This window comes from Lissotriton helveticus, chromosome 11, assembly GCF_964261635.1.
Source record: "Lissotriton helveticus chromosome 11, aLisHel1.1, whole genome shotgun sequence".
Taxonomy (NCBI): Eukaryota; Metazoa; Chordata; class Amphibia; order Caudata; family Salamandridae; genus Lissotriton; species Lissotriton helveticus.
This window is the reverse complement of record NC_136072.1, coordinates 935956276-935969252: the sequence shown is the minus strand read 5'-3', so window position 1 is coordinate 935969252 and position 12977 is coordinate 935956276. Positions and strand designations below refer to the sequence as shown.

Here is a 12977-nt window from a genome sequence, read left to right as displayed (position 1 = left end):
CTCTAGATGTCAAAAGATGTCTGAAATTCTATCTGCAAAAGACAAAAGACATGCGTAAATCTACACAACTGTTTGTTGCCTATGGAAGACCCACCTTCGGTCAAGCTGTCACAAAAGCAACTATTGCCAGGTGGTTGTCCTCCACAATTACCTTCTGTCACGACAAGGCCAATAGACCTTTATCAAGGAAGGTCAAAGCTCATTCCACCAGAACAGTGTCGACCTCTACGGCCCTTTTCGCTGGAGTGACTCTAGAGAACATTTGCCGAGCTGCTACTTGGAAAAGTGTGCACACTTTTACCGAACATTACTGTCTGCAGTCGGCAGTTCAAGATGACACAGCTGTTGGTGATGCAGTGCTGCAGCATCTTCTTCACTAAGGTTGGAAAGATTATATATTTTAAACTTTACATATTTATAATGCTGTCCTATCTGTTATATTCGAAGGTTTTGATGCATATGTTATGTTGACATGTTTTGTACTCTATTACCTTCCTGGTTGTGTGGGGATTAATTTATATTTTCTTTGTCTCCCACCTTCCTCTATCGACAGACATGATGTTACTGCTTGCTATTCTGATTCAGGCATGTGAATCTATGAAAGATACCCTAATACTGGATAAGAAAACGAGTTACTTACCTGTAACTACGGTTGCCCCAGTATTGGAACTTTCATAGATTCCCATGCTTTGTATCATTCCCCGTCGTCGGACTGGGAGTCTCGGTAATAAAAAATATCATAGTAGTAGGTACAAAAGAGAAAGAAAGGCCTAGGCCTCATTCCCTTTTGTAACATATCAGCCTCTTTTTGTAAAAGAGACCAAACTCTAGGCGTCAGCCAATCAGAAGAGCCTCACCCTTAGAACCTTCCTGAAGGAACCTCAGAGCCTCAGATTTTCTACCGCACGTTGTGCTAGGGAGTCTCCATTGAGCTCTGCTCTATTTCTACTCTTTTAAACCCATTTCTACAGATATTTATTCAGGATTTTCTTCAGTTTGTCTTCAGGACACTCTTCTTCTTCAAGATGTCTGAGGTTGAGAAGAAAAAAGCCCTTTTCAAGCCCTGTTCCACCTGTGGGAAGAAAAGGCTGTTTGTGGAAGACAAACACAAAGATTGCATCTACTGCCTGTATCCAGATCACAGGGCAGAGGAATGTAAGATTTGTCGCACTCTCTCCACCAAGACCTTGAGAGATCGTGCTGGAAGGCTACTTACATGGTTGCAGAAGCAGAAGGAAAGGAAACATGGAGTTTCCAGTGATGAGGAGGATTCGGTGTCTTGTGCTTCCTCTAAAAGGTCAGTGAAAAGGGGTAGAGGTTCCCCATCTTCCTCTGTGGAGCGCCCCTCTAAGGCTTCAAAGAAGACCCCCAGGGACTCTGATGGCCGGGGTTCAGGAGGTTCCCCCCCACCGCAGTGGGTCGGGCAAGGCAGAACTGGTTTCGCCTCCTAAGGGTGAGAAGACAGACCCAGCCTTCAAAAGACCCTCTTCACACTCTTCAGAGAGGAGTTCCAAGTCCTCTACGACGAAGACTTCGTCGACGGTGGCTCCGTCGACGACAAAACTGAAAACCAAGATCCAATTGGTCCCGTCGACGGGCTCGTCGACGGGAACGTCGACGACGAAGGCTTCGTCGTCAGTTAAGAAGACCTCGACGACGGCGGCGTCGACGGGAAGTATGCCGACGACATCGTCGACGACGGCGAAGACATCGTCGACGAAGAAACCATCGTCGTCGACGACAGTGTCGACGAAGGCAGTACCGACGACGACGTCGTCGACGATTTCGACGACGGTCATGTCGTCGACGAGTGCTTCGACGACGACAACAATTTCTACATCGACGGCGGGCTCGTCGTCGGTGGCGTCGACGACGACATCTACTATTCCTATCTCGTCGACGAGGATTTCACCAGCGTCGACGGCCCAACCAACGATACTGGCTGCAGAGAGGAGGGTAACAATCTCTCTCACAAAGATCACGCCAGAAATGACATCCCCAAGGAGGGTGACTTCATTACCCCCAACGACGTTGCTAGACCAGGACTACTCTGAGGGAGACGGTCAGGATAGCTTTGAGTATGCAAATAGCCCATCTCAGCTTCTCATTAAAAGTCAAGAGACGGACTCAGAGGGGGCATATGAACAAGGTGGAGATTACTACCCACAAACAGACCACTTAATGGACTGTGAATCACAAGGCATGGTTTCAGTACCGACGTCCTTCCTGCATGACCTGCACAAGATGTTGCAAGACTATAAGTCCAAGGCCGAGCGTCCAGCACCGAGGAGGTCTTCTCCGTCAACACCAGTGAAGGACAACTCTTCAAGTGTCCCTCAAACACACCCAGTGCAAACTCCTCCTCGACCACAGCGGCCAGTACCCCAGACTGCGTCTGGAACAGCGGAGGATCCGGATGAGGATCATGATAATGATACGGATGCGTCATCTGGTGATAATCAGGACACGGATCAGGAAGGGGATGAATACAACGACTACATCATCCCGGATCCAGCGTCGCCCCACCAGGACCTCAGTGACTCTCCTCCTGTTGACATTGGCAGTTTTCACCAACTGATGGAACGTGCAGCCGGCCGATTTAAGTTGGTATTGCCTGCGGAAACCACAGACTGTTTCCTGTATGATTTTAAAGACACTCTCCGCAAGACTACGAGGTCCATTCCAATTGTGGAACATCTATGGAAGGAGGGTTTGAAATCCATGAAAAACCCAGCGACGGTGGTCCCTGTACTACCGCGCCTTGATAAAAAGTATAAAGCGCCGGATGATGCACCGGCTGCCCTGACAGGTCATCCCAAACCGGACTCTGTCATCTCCCAAGCGGCGCAAAGGAAGTCACGGAACCCTTCTGCTCCCTTGACAGCACCTCCTGACAAGGATGGACGACGGTTGGATAACACAGGCAAGAGATTTTCATCCATTGCTAGCCTTCTGGTTCGCGCCGCCAATGCTTTGGCAATATTGGGACGATATGATCGCCAGTTATGGTGCGATATAGCTCCCTACTTGGATCAGCTTCCACCGGAAAGCGGGCCGGAAGCCAAGAAAACCTTGCAAGAGGGTGAAGCGGTCTCCATGGAGATAATAGATTGTGCCATGGACATTGCCACGACGTCCTTTAGGGCTTTGGCAGGAGCAGCAGTACTAAGACGCCAAGGGTGGCTAAAAGCGACTTGGTTTCGGCCAGAAATCCAAACCAAGGTTCTTGATCTACCTTTTGATGGCGAGGCACTCTTCGGCAAATTGATCGACGAAACGCTGCAAGACATCAAGAAGGACACGGAAACAGCTAGATCGCTGGGAACACTCCAGTACCGCAAAACTCCTTTTAGGGGCACAAGAGGCAGAGGTGGCACCTATAGAGGCGCATACCAACAACAGCGCTATTCTTCCAACAGCTCTGGGTACCAGCCGAATCGCCAGTCATTCCAACAAAGACAGGGCCAGTCCTCTGGTTATTCACGGCCTTACAACAAGGGCAAGCAAACTGCCCGTGGACGAGACTCGTCCAAACGCCAATAGCGGCCTGCTGGCTCTGCCTACTGCTCCCTCCTCCGTGAGATCATCAGTTGGAGGCAGGGTGTCAAAATTCCTTCTGAACTGGTCCCAAATTACATCGGACCGTTGGGTGCTCAATATCATCAGACGGGGACATACTTTGGAATTTACGGAGGTCCCTCCACCCAGACCCCCATCAGCCATCCCTTCCAAACATCTACATCTCCTGCGGCGAGAAGTACAACAAATGCTCCGCAAAGGAGCGATAGAGCCGGTCCCCTCCAATCAACAGGGCCACGGTTTCTAATCCAGGTTCTTCCTGGTGAGGAAAACGCAGGAGAAGTGGCGTCCCATCCTGGACCTCAGGGAGCTAAATGCCTATCTCATCTCCTTATCCTTCAGGATGGTATCCCTACAGGACGTTTTGAAAATGGTCAACCCGGGGGATTATATGGCCACGCTCGATCTGGAGGATGCGTACTTCCATATCCCGATTCACCCAGCGCACAGAAGGTTCCTACGCTTCACAGTAGCCAAGAGCCATTTTCAGTTCAGAGTCTTGCCGTTCGGCCTTCGCTCTGCTCCAAGGATTTTTACGAAGGTGCTGGCACCTGTAGCAGCATTTCTGCGCAAACACCACTTCCAGGTCTTCCCTTACCTGGACGATTGGTTACTAAAGGCCCCGACCAGAGCATTAGCGCAGGACGCGGTGCAGGCTTGCACCACTCTGTTCCAAAATCTGGGTCTCACCTTGAACATGGAGAAATCCACGCTGCAGCCGTCACGGACAGCGCGGTTCTTGGGAGCGCTGTTGGATTCGCGGCTCTCAAAGGCATTTCCTACTCGAGAAAGGGTACAGAAACTGAAAAGATTAGCAGGAAGCCTTCAAAGAAAAAAGTGTCTTTCTGTACGCAATTACAAGTCGCTGTTGGGGGTGATGTCATCTTGTATACCCCTGATCCCACACTGCAGGCTACGGATGCGCCCCCTTCAGGAGCAACTGGACCTCCAGTGGCAACAAGTGCAGGGATCGTTCGACGACAAAGTAACGGTCACTCGAGAAATGAAGGAGGCAGTGCTTTGGTGGTCGAATCCACAGAACTTATGCCAAGGTCTATCCTTCGCAAGCGTTCCATCACCTCACATACTGACGACGGATGCGTCATTGGAGGGATGGGGAGCAGTGATGCAGGACCTGCAAGTCAGCGGCCATTGGTCTCCAAGCGACCAAAAGTTGCACATCAACCTGTTGGAGCTGAGAGCGATCAGGCTAGCCCTTCAAGCCTTTCTTCCGCGTCTCCAGGGTTCACAGGTGCTAGTCAGGACGGACAACACCACGGCTATGCATTATGTGAACAAGGAAGGAGGGACAAGGTCACTCCCCTTGTCGCGGGAAGCTCAACAGATTCTGGAATGGACTATTCTTCACGGAATTTCTCTAAAGGCAGAGCACTTACCAGGAGTGCTCAACGAGGGCGCAGACAGGCTGAGCAGGCTCGCCTCGGTCAGTCACGAGTGGGAGCTGAAACAACAAGTGATAGATCTACTCTTTCAAACCTGGGGCACACCGGAGGTGGACCTTTTTGCCACGCCGGCCAACAAAAAGTGCCTAGCCTACGCCAGCAGGTTCCATCACCAAGGCTCTTTGGGCAATGCCCTGTCGATAGCCTGGACGGGGAGATTTCTCTATGCATTTCCACCGATTCCCCTGCTTCCTCGTCTCCTCAGGAAGATGAAGACGGAACCATGCAAGCTCATCCTTATCGCCCCGGCATGGCCAAGACAATTTTGGTACACCGAGCTCCATCTGCTATCGCTAGTACCTCCGATAACGCTGCAGGTCGTTCCGGATCTCCTTACAATGTCCGAAGGACAAGTCTGGCATCCAGACCCGAGATCGTTGCACCTGACTGCATGGCTCCTGACCAGCGAGAATACATGAATGTTCCTCTTTCCAAGGAGGTCAAAGACATCCTCTCTCAGGCAAGGGCTCCGTCCACAAACAAAACATACAGACTAAAGTGGAAAAGGTTCTGTATCTGGTGCAAGAAGGAAAAGATTAATCCTTTCACGTCACAACCTCATCAGATCCTACCTTACCTACTCTCGCTAGCTAAGTCTAATCTGTCCCATTCTACTATCAAGGTTCATTTAGCGGCGATTTCGAGATTCAGAAGGTCTGATTCTGGTCCTTCGTTGTGGTCTGCAAGAATTGTCAAACAATTCCTCAAAGGCCTGTTCAGGGTCTATCCGCCAGTGCGATCTCCTCCTCCAGCATGGCATCTGAACTTAGTCCTGGCTCAACTAATGAAGGGACCTTTTGAGCCAATTCACCGCTCAGACCTAAAATTCTTATCATGGAAGTTAGCTTTACTCTTGGCCCTCACATCAGCGAGGCGAGTGGGGGAGATGCAAGCCTTAACTATCCAGGAACCGTTTTTGCAGTTCAAAAAGAACACTACCATCTTAAGGACGAACCCAAGGTTCATTCCCAAGGTTCCCACTGACTTTCACCTAAATGAGCCGGTCATTCTAAAGACATTTTTTCCAAACCCAGTCACTCCAGCAGAAAAGACATTGCATACTCTGGATTTGCAACGCTGTCTGAAGTTCTACATGGACCGCACCAAAGACTTTAGAAAATCTTCTCAATTGTTCATTGCTTTCGGCGGTCCAAACAAAGGTCTCCCTATGTCTAAACAGGGGATCTCGAGATGGATCTCAAGTGCCATTCTGCATTGCCACAAGTTAGCAGGAAAACCTCTAGTGGGCAAGATCCGTGCTCACTCGACGAGATCAGTGGCTTCTTCTACGGCCCTCTTTGCGGGGGTACATATCAAAGACATCTGCAGAGCTGCTACCTGGAGCAGCGTGCACACGTTCACTAAGCATTATTGCTTAGAGTCATTGCAACAGGATGATGCGGCTGTGGGCCAGGCTGTCCTGAGAAACCTCTTCAAGTGATGGGTGAGCTTTCCTTTCTATCCCACCTTCCATGGGTGACACATTTTGTATTTTTCTGACTAATGTTATGATATACTGCTATACAAAATGTGTTTATGATGCTTACTGCTTGCTATTCTGATACAAAGCATGGGAATCTATGAAAGTTCCAATACTGGGGCAAGAAAACAAGTTACTTACCTGTAACTTTGGTTCCCCAGTATTGGTAACTTTCATAGATTCCCATGCGCCCACCCACCTCCCCGGGGAAAGCTCAGCCTTCAGCAACTATGGTGTCTAGCACACTACGGCTACGAAAATCTGAGGCTCTGAGGTTCCTTCAGGAAGGTTCTAAGGGTGAGGCTCTTCTGATTGGCTGACGCCTAGAGTTTGGTCTCTTTTACAAAAAGAGGCTGATATGTTACAAAAGGGAATGAGGCCTAGGCCTTTCTTTCTCTTTTGTACCTACTACTATGATATTTTTTATTACCGAGACTCCCAGTCCGACGACGGGGAATGATACAAAGCATGGGAATCTATGAAAGTTACCAATACTGGGGAACCAAAGTTACAGGTAAGTAACTTGTTTTCTTATCCAGTATTGGTATCTTTCATAGATTCACATGCACCCACCCTCCTCCCCGGTAGGGCAGTTCTGGCTATGGATACTACTTCTCACTTGTGCTGGAAAAATCTGAGGAGAACTGCCTGAGCAGGGAAGGTTCTAGAGGGTGAGGACAGCTGATTGGCTGAGGCTAACATTTCAGGTCTTTTTACATAATGATGTAGATAGGCTGCTAAGTTTTGAGGCCTAGTTAGGCCTTTAGGCTTTTCCAGCCTACTACAAGAAATTTTAGGCACTGCTATTATATATTTTATTTACCGTGGGACTCCCGCCTCGACGACGGGGAATGATTCAGGCATGTGAATCTATGAAAGATACCAATACTGGATAACCGTAGTTACAGGTAAGTAACTCGTTTTCTTAAGAATAATCAAGATGAACTACGAAAACCAGATGTAGTGTTTACCAAAAATGGTACAGCTGTAGTGATTGATGTTTCAATTCGATATGAAAACTCACAGAATTCCCTTGAATTAGCATATGAGAGTAAAGTGAAATATTATCTGGATCTGTCACAGCAAATCAAAGATCTCACAAAATGCACCACTGTAACATTTCATGGCTTTATCGTAGGGTGTCGTGGTATTTGGCCTCAATGTAATGCTGTTGTTCTGGCCGATTTAGGTTTGCAAATGTAATTCCCATTCAAGAAAAATGTTTGCCTGACTACTTTAATGGACACTCTTAAAATGTGCCAAGTATTCATGGACAATTGAGTATCAAGCTTATACTGTGATGTATACTCTCTTGCCGCACAAATGTCACCCTTAAAAAGCATAATGTTTTAACATATAGGTTTATAGTTGACACAAGATTTAGTATAGATGTGAATTTTATAGATGTGAATTTTTACAATTTTATAGCTGTGCATTTTCTAGTTACATGTGTAATTTGTAGATGTGTATATTTTATAAATGTGGGCGTATAACAATTTAGATATAGTTGTGTACATCATACTTATTGAAATGTCATGATTGAGGAATAGGTCTCAAATAATCTCATACACATAGTTATCACACATTGATTATTAATGTCCTGCTAATCATATTTTAATTTCTCAGGACTGGTCATAGACAATTTTAAATTGTTGGAATAGTACTGCAGGGTGTACTATCTCCGGCCTATACGTGATCCCAGTTCCAGTGAGGACAGCGTTCAGTGTGGCTGTACTCCGGAGCGAAAGAATGTTGTATTGCTGGATGCAAAACCGAATTGACTCTGATGGGCAGCATAATAACCCAGAATGAACCACCGTGAGGTGGTACAGAATAGCCAAATTCCTCGTCATCTAATTAGTGACGCGCATGAATGGATGAACGAGATTCCCACTGTCCATACCTACTATCTAGCGAAACCACAGCTAAAGGAACGGGCTTGGCAGAATCAGCAGGGCAAGAAGGCCCTGTTGAGCTTGACTCTAGTCTGGAACTTAGAAGAGACATGAGAGGTGTAGGATAAGTGGGAGGCCCTTGGGCCACCGGTGAAATACCACTGTTATCCTTTTTCCACTTACCCGGTGAGGCGAGCCCCGTGGGGCTCTCGCTTCTGACTCCAAGCGCCCGGCGCCCACCGGGCGAGACCCGGTTGGGGACAGTGGCAGATGGGGAGTTTGACTGGGGCGGTACACCTGTCAAACGATAACGCAGGTGTCCTAAGGCGAGCTCAGGGAGGACAGAAACCTCCCACGGACTAGAAGGGCAAAAGCTCTCTGGATCTCGATTTTCAGTATGAATACAGACCGTGAAAGCGGGGTCTCATGATCCTTCTGACTTTTTGGATTTCAAGCAGGAGGTGTCAGAAAAGTTACCACAGGGATAACTGGCTTGTGGCGGCCAAGCGTTCATAGCGACGTCGCTTTTTGATCCTTCAATGTCGGCTCTTCCTATCATTGTGAAGCAGAATTCACCAAGCGTTGGATTGTTCACCCACTAATAGGGAACGTGAGCTGGGTTTAAACCGTCATGAGACAGGTTAGTTTTACCCTACTGATGATGTTTTGTTGCAATAGTAATCCTGCTCAGTACGAGAGGAACCGCAGGTTCAGACATTTGGTGTATGTGCTTGGCTGAGGAGCCAATGTGGCGAATCTACCGTCTGTGGGATTATGACTGAACGCCTCTAAATCAGAATCCCCCCTAAACTGCAATGATACCGCAGTGCTGTGGAGCTTCGGTTGGCCTGAGATAGCCGGCCTCTGTCGGGGAGCCGCTACGTCGAGCCACTCGCTTGGGGACCTGAGTGCGGGACCGCCTCCATCACCCTTAGTGCACCGTATGTTCGTGGGCCACCCTGTGTTAAATCATTCGTAGATGACCTGATTCTGGGTCAGGGTTTCGTAAGTAGCAGAGCAGCTACCTCGCTGCGATCTATTGAAAGTCATCCTCTGAGCCAAGCTTTTGTCTCTTCGTGCGTGGGTGCCAACGGACGCCTCCCTCCACCACACCTAGGGGTGGGTCCCTCTGCTGCCAGGCCGGTGGGAGGGATGCGGAGGGGGTAACGCGGGTCCGCGGGAGGCCGTCTCCACCACGTGCCCTTCGGCTCGGGGGCCTCCCCCTCCTGTCCCTGCCCCACAGGGGCGCGGGGACGGCGGCCACCATCCCTGGCGGATCAGCAGGGTGACCAGGTGGCCTCCCCTTCCCGCTGCTCCCGGGTAGGGAGGTGAGCAGCAGCCACCCGGGGGAAGGAACCTCCAGAGCGGCTGCCTCGGTGCGCCCGGCCACCCTCGCCGGACTGCAAGGGCGACTGGGTACAGCACCCTGCCAGGCCATCTGGGTGCTTGGTCGTCCCGGGCCATCTGGTCGCCTCGCTGCGCAACTAGATGGCCCTGCGAGCAGGGTGACCAGATGGCCCTGCGGGCAGGGTGACCAGATGGCCCTGCGGGCAGGGTGACCAGATGGCCCTGCGGGCAGGGTGACCAGATGGCCCTGCGGGCAGGGTGGCCAGATGGCCCTGCGGGCTGGCTGACCAAATGGCCCTGCGGGCTGGCTGACCAGCTGGCCCTGCGGGCTGGCTGACCAGATGGCCCTGCGGGCTAGCGTTCGGGCTAACTCCAATTTTTGTCCTTCTCCAAAATTCTATAAGCCCCCACTACGTGGGGGCTTAATAGTCGAGGAAAATGGGCTCCCCAGGCAGGCCGTCGGTGAGAGGACGTGGCCTGGGCTTAACCCTCCTTGGTTCCGGCCGAGGGTCTGGGTGCTGGGGACAGGGGTCCACCGTGGCCCGTGGAGGCTCTCCCTGGCCTGGCTAGGGCTCGGAAGCTGAGACCGGGCCCGGGGCTTGAGCTCCGTCCGGCAGGCCCCGGGGTGCGTGAGCCCCCATCCTGCAAGCCATCAGAGATTCTGGGCGCTGGGGACGGGAGTCCACCGGGGCCCGGGGAGGCTCTCCCCGGCCTGGCTAGGGTTTGTAAGCTGGGACCAGCCCGGGGCTTGAGCTCCATCCAGCAGGCCCCGGGGTGCGTGAGCCTCCCGTCCTGCAAGCCATCAGAGGGTCCGGGCGCTGGGGACGTGGGTCCACCGGGTCCCGTGGTGGCTCTCCCCGGCCTGGCTAGGGTTCGGAAGCTGGGACTAGACCCGGGCCCAGGGTTTAAGCTCCGTCCGCCAGGCCCCGTGGTGCGTGAGCCCCCCGTCCTGCAAGCCAGCCGAGGGTCCGGGCGCTGGTGACAGGGGTCAGCCGGGCCCGGGGAGATTCTCCCCGGTCTGACTAGGGTTCGGAAACTGGGACCGGGCCCAGGGCTCGTGCTGCATCCGGCGGGCCCCGGGGTGCGAGAGCCCCCCGTCCTGCAAGCCAGTCGAGGGTCCGGGCACTGGGGACGGGGGTCCACTGTGGCCCGGGCAGGCTCTCTTCGGCCTGGCTGCTTTCAGAAGCAGGGACTGGGCCGGGGAGCAGGGGTGGCTGGCTGGCTTCATCCACTACGCTGTCAGAGCGTAGTTTTCTGCCCACCCCTACTTTTATGTGTTTCTTTCTTTCATGTTCCTTAATGGGTGGCTCCCTGATACACAGGTCACACAGATTTGTCTATAATCTGAAAAAGAGCTTGTGCTCAAGAGTTGATAACCAATATGGTTTGTGCCATTTTCTGTGTAGAGCATCTTTTGTATGCTTAACCGCATGCGTGCGGGCGGAATTCCGCCCGTACGCTGGGTTTTTAAAAAGCACACTTTACGTGACGAGCTGGGCTCGTCATGAGCGTGCGAGGAGGCTACGCCATGACGAGCCCAGCTCGTCATGAGCGTCGAAGGGGTTAATAGGCAGTTACAAACACACACACACACACAAACACATATATATATATTTTTTTTCCAAGACAGTTCCAAAGTATCGTACGCTCTCAATGACGAAACGCGACGCCAGAAATCAATTCAGGGTGTTTATTCCTTCAAACAACATTTTTCGGCAATGAAGCCTTGATCGCGTTAAAGGTAGTGTGCAATTGACATACTAATAAAGCATTACAAAGCCTTTCGAATTTACTAAACATAAATGTAGGACTTACATATGCCTATAGTTACTAATAGTAGCGTTCGCCATCTTTAAATGGACAAACTAACTCAACATTTGTTTTTACATAGAAATATGCTTAAAATATATATTAAATGGTGTATGTATCACCAAAATTATATTGCAAATCATGATATACTGCCATGTGAGTATTAGCACCATGTCCACTCGCGACTCTAATTTGATGCTGTAAACATCTTAATAATGCATGCAGCGTAAATTACGCTTTCTGATCTCAGATATGCATCACTTCTCATTAGTGTTACGGATGACTAAGCATAAAGTACACACTTCAAATCTGAGCATTCACAATAATCCTCTTCCCAGCATAAATGCAATGAAATATCGAACAAGTGCATTATGGGTTCTGCAGTTCTAAGCGATTTCAGTTTTTTTGTTTTTTTGAGCCCTGGGTACAGAACATGCCAATTGTAACATAATTCATAAAAAATATATATATACATTAAATACTATAGCAGTTATCAGGTTAAATACCATTCAGCCCTGGTATTAGCAAGGATTAAATTATAATCCTTTTACGATCCTGTCTTGAATATTAATTCACCTATTATAAACTCAGGATGACGGGATCCACTATTTTACAAAGTTACCAGGTAAAATACCATGCTGTTCAGATCAAAACACAAATTATCATGTCTATTATTATACTGAACAAGACTGTTACGACACAATAACTACACAGTAATCAGAACCGAATTCATAGTATCCACACATCATATCATTTATATTTGCTGTCAACCGTGCTGCTATATCTAGACTCATACCAGCTACTATTCATTCAGGCGATGTAAGATGCTTTACTGTACAAAAGTGCTTGCTGATGTTGCGTGGAAAAGGGGGGAGTGTGGAGGTGCCCGTGAAAGTGGATACAGTGATTGGGCCCCATCCATTTCATCTGTTAAAGAGAAAATAAAAAATGGAATTAGTGAAGTGATATTAAAATTCTAAAAACATAGACATTAAGAATTTCTAGTATGGATACGGAAACTGGAACATACTGAGCGCTACAAGAAGAGTGATGACTAGAGTCTACATGAGTGAGGGTAATCACAGTTCAATTCTGTACATATATTTCTTCCAGTCGATCATGAAGATCAAGAACATGTAACAGATGACTCAATATCATTAGAATCACTATGATCTAAGATGGACTGCTAACTCCTCATCTTGATTGGGTCCTTAGTCTGGAACTCAATGATATATTTTGATTCCTTTTGCCTCAATTTGAGTTCTCTATTACCTCCTCTTGGACTTTTTTCTATTTGTTCAAGAATAAAGAATCTCATTTAGTAAGTAAGTAAGTAAACTGAATTTCTAAAGCGCCTGGTTACACTAACAGTGTGTACCCGCGCTCGTGCATAGCTCACATGCG

General features: G+C 49.3%; 1 protein-coding gene and 1 pseudogene across 4 annotated transcripts in view; both read left to right on the top strand.

Annotated features, from left to right (window-relative positions):
• SMTN (smoothelin) overlaps window positions 1-12977 on the top strand; it is a 1119422-nt gene that overhangs the window by 994060 nt on the left and 112385 nt on the right. The gene's annotated exons all lie outside the window — the stretch shown is intronic.
• On the top strand, window positions 8466-9485 carry LOC144793507 (28S ribosomal RNA; annotated as a pseudogene).